Raw genomic sequence first — 4,429 nt, forward strand, 5'->3', positions numbered from 1 at the left:
TCTCCTTCTCCTTCTCCTTCTCCTTCTCCTTCTTCTTCTTCTTCTTCTTCTTCTTCTTCTTCTTCTTCTTCTTCTTCTTCTTCTTCTACTTCTTCTTCTTCTTCTTCTTCTTTCCTCTTCCTCTCCTTCTCCTCCTTCTCTTCCTCCCCTCCTCCTTCTCCTTCTCCTTCTTGTCCTTCTCCTTCTCCTTTTCCTCTTCCTTCTCCTCCTTCCTCCCCTTCTTCTTCATCTTCTTCTATTTCTTCTTTTTGGTGTGGGTGTGTATGTGTGTTTGTGTGTGTGTGTGTGTGGTGCTAGAGATAGACCCCAGGGCCTTATATGCTAGGTAAACACTTCACTGAGGCAAGAGATAAAGAATGGTGAAAACATGGCAGACTGCATATCAAGTAGGTATGACCTGCTAGTTACAAAATCTCAGGACATATGCACAGAACAGTTCACAAATCTTGTACTTGGACTTTTCCCATGAACTCAAGAGCAGGATTTTTCAATAGGATGGCCTAGACCTGACAGCAGCCTGAGGAGTGGTGATACAAAAAGAACAGTCACTATTGAGCTTCTTTGCTGCTGTGTTTTTTCTCTGTAGTGCACCCTCTCACTGTAGGGTGTACTTCTTTTCCTACTTTTACGTGGCTCAAATTCACTCTGCAGATCATGTTTATTACCATTTGTGCTTGCCTTAAGCAATTCTTGTTCAGGACAGAAAAAAAGTAGAAACCACCTCTAGAAAGAGACCCTAGAACCCCAGAAGCTGGTAACATGACCGATTAGCTACACTCCCAGTCCTCTTCCTCTTCTAACAAGGACAATAGTTCTATTGGATTAGGACCCAACCCTCCTGACCTCATTTGACCTCCATTGCCTCCTTTACACTCTACTTCTAAATATAGTCACATTAAGGATTGGAGCTTCAATATATGAAAGAAAAGGGATACAGTGCAGTCTATTATATCTCCATATTTGCTGACATCATGTTTTACTTTACGTTTTAAATAAAAACCTCTCACAACAAGGCAACAAGGCTCTTCTTCCATGCTCACTTGGAAGGTTTCATTTTTTTTTTTAAGACTAGTTACAAGGAAGCTTGGAGGGGGTTGGGAAAGATAGTATTTATTTTTTAATCCTATGTATTGTGAGGCAGCAGGAGAGAAGGGAGATAAGAAAATATTTGGAGTAAGAAACAATGCCTACCATGTTGTTATTTAACAGAATAAATTATTCTAGGAAAATGTACAATGGAGACAATCAGAGAGTACCTCATTTTCACTCTGGATTTGCATTGCTGACAGTTTATCTTTGATTTTTTAATTTTTTTAAATCAATGATAAGAATTTAGTTTATTCATCTAGCATCCAATTATTACTCATCATTCAGCCATATTGCTAGGTATTTTATGAGAGTGTTATGACTTAAAGTAACATGTGTGCCACAATTCTATGTATAGTTGGCCAGTTTTGATGGGCGTGTTTCTTTTGTAAAGTCAAATTAGTACTTTGAGACCTAAACCACACTATCAAGGCTGATGTTTGACCAATTATATATGTGTAAATATCGATATTTAAACTTCAAAAGCATAAAAATTTAAATGTCACCAATAGTCATTAATTTTTTAAAAATGCATTTTCATTTCCACCAAAATCATTTGCTCATGTGCAACATTATTAACTTTTCCAGCCCTGAGAAGTTCAGCAAAGAAAATGAGTGTGGTCTCTGAATTATATAAATGTCTAGCTTGACACATGACCACATGTAGTTTTATAGGTGCATCTAAACATAAGCCATAACAGTTGCATATGATAGCAGATTGGTGCATGTGAACATGCATCTTCAATTTCTCACTGGCAAGCAGTCAGACTATATTAATTTTGTTAAGTCAGATATAGTTCTCTGAAAGTATCAAGGGAGCTAGACCTCAGGGAATATGAAATACATGGGCCTGTTTTCTTGGAGGAAATCCTGTTGCAGTTGCAGCACTCCTGAGAAAGCTAACACATGAAGCTCTCGCCTTGCTAGCACTTAAATTACTCTCTAACATCTTCACAAAGAGGAGCATTTGCCAACTGTCCGAGGAGAGACTATGAGCATTCAGATGCATCTTGGGGAAAGGAAAATGATGTTTGAGGCAAAGAGTCAGAGATTTTCACTTTCAACTCCATTTTTAAAATGAGAAAACTGGTTATAGGAACCTAATACCTCCTGTTCAGGACACATCTTCAAGCTTCTTAGACTGAGAAAGAACTGCATGTATGTAGTAACTTCAGGAACTTGCCAGCAATAGTTAGGCTGTCAGGAGACTGGAAACTAAGGCAATTCTGATCAGTCCTGTGAGGAAGAGCTGTGTTGCACATTGCAATCTGAGAAGAGTACGACAGAGTTCAAGTTAGGGGATTTGGAACAGCAACAGAGGCTTATGGAATGATTTTATTATTTACAATGGAGCCCTAGCTTTATAGAATGGTCCTGGTGACTCAAATCAGCAGAGATTTATCAGGCAGTCCAGACTCAAATCCCAGGTTTGGTGTCAAATAGTCATGCAAGCCTAGGGAAGTTACTTTCTTTCCTTGTATTTTATCTCTCATCTACAAAATTATATTTGAGCTTTCTATTGTTGCTATAACAAGTCACTGCAAACTGATTGACTTAAACAAGCACAAATTGATTTTCTTTCAATTTTAGAAGTGAGAGATATTGACTCAGCTTCACTGGATCAAAATCAAAGTGTCCAAAGATCTGCATTGTTTTTGGAGGTTCTAGAGAATTCCTTGCCTTGCCCTTTACAGGTTCTAGAACTGCATTCCTTGGCTCACTACCCTTTTCTCCATTTTGAAATCAGCAGCATAACATCTTCTCTCCTTTTTGGCCTCCTATTCCACCCTCACATTTCCTTTCTCCGGCTTTGGTCCTCTCTCCCTCTAACAAAAATACTAGGATTATACTGAGCCCACATTAGCCCATGATAGTTCCCTCATGTCCAGTTTCTTAGCTTATTCAGCTCTACAATGCTCCCATACTCATGCAAGGTAACACTTTTACAAGTTCTGTGAAGGAGTACCTAGATACATTGGTAGTAGTTTTCATCCAATTACAAAAGGATATGGTCATTTTACAAACTTTATAAGGTGGGTGTGATAAATTAGTAATAAAAGCATATCAGGCATGTATAAAATGTCTTATAAATGTTAACTGTTCTTAGCAAGATCAAGTTAAGACTATAAAAAATTGATAGTTTGCAAAAAAAGGAAGTAAGCCAATTTACCGCAAAAGGTAAACTGAAAAGTTTTAAATTCAAATAGAGGTATTTTGCAATTTTCTTCCTCATTCCAATGAATTAAAGTATACAAATGCTTTTTGTCTTATATCACTGTATTAAAATATTATAATGCAGTAAGTCGTAGGTCTAACTTCAAAATTGAAATGCTTGCTAAACTACTGTTAACACATATAGAAATTGTTTTAGTAAAGCTAAACATTCCCAAGGTTACTCTGGGTCATTCTGCCTCACAATTACCCACAGAATGGCTGAGGCCTTATTGTAACTGTATCATTCAACTTCTCTGTTGGTCCACCTTTCTTTTGTCTTTACTTCCCTTCTGCAGGTAAAGAACACTTCCTTATAATAAAACTAGTGCGTGCTAATCTCCATGTCAGAGTCTACTCAGGAACCTCAGTCTGCAAGAATAACAAATCTCCAAATGTCTCAGGCAGATGGAACTCAAGAATTCAAACATTGCTATCATGTTTGTCTCCAAATAACCCCATCCTTACTCAGGTATTAATTCTGATGTTGATTATGTTTATGCTGACAGAATTTTCATGCAGAATTTTAGAATAATGTAGTAGAGATGGCCTAGGGCAGCACCAAGCTGCGTTACTGGTGAAGATAGAAAAGCCTGAAAATTTCTTCTTCCTAGTCCCTAATAGCTCCCCGATTCCCATGAAAAAAAGTGAATTGATCTTCTCTGAGTCACGTGTCCACACCTGGGATGATCACTTGCATTACTCTCCAGCAGATAAAGACTTCTCAGTAGTCATCCTTAGGCAGGGAATGTGTGTCCACATCACCCATAGAATCAGATAAAGCTAAGCACGGGTTCTGGAAATATGCAGAATGCACAGAAGAGTTTAAAAAAGACAAAACTCTAGTTTACATCAACATCAAGGACAAAACTCACTGAGAAACTTCATGTAGTAACATATCTCTTTTTCTTTAGCAATATTTCTTCTTGGAATAATTAGGAACCTAATTTTAAATTTGAGCTATCAGGAAGGAATCATTTTCAGGATGCAATCAGTGAATTTCCTGAAAACTTAGGTCTGCATCTTCTCTCTGTCCTTTTGCTCAGTCGGAGGTAACTAGGATGTAATTATGAGCCTGAAGCAGCTAGCCGCTACAGCCTGCTGAGGCAGGTGAGTATCTGCTTATGTTCAC

General features: G+C 38.0%; 1 long non-coding RNA gene across 1 annotated transcript in view; it reads left to right on the plus strand.

Annotated features, from left to right (window-relative positions):
* LOC106147586 overlaps nucleotides 1-3,734 on the plus strand; it is a 4,925-nt gene extending 1,191 nt beyond the window's left edge. The window contains exon 3 of the long non-coding RNA XR_001232522.1: nucleotides 3,597-3,734. This is a non-coding gene — a long non-coding RNA (uncharacterized LOC106147586). The remainder of the gene's footprint in view (nucleotides 1-3,596) is intronic.
* The last annotated feature ends 695 nt before the right edge of the window (nucleotides 3,735-4,429 follow it).

The sequence above is a fragment of the Chinchilla lanigera genome, unplaced genomic scaffold (assembly GCF_000276665.1).
Source record: "Chinchilla lanigera isolate Chin_1 unplaced genomic scaffold, ChiLan1.0 scaffold00186, whole genome shotgun sequence".
NCBI classification, from domain to species: domain Eukaryota; kingdom Metazoa; phylum Chordata; class Mammalia; order Rodentia; family Chinchillidae; genus Chinchilla; species Chinchilla lanigera.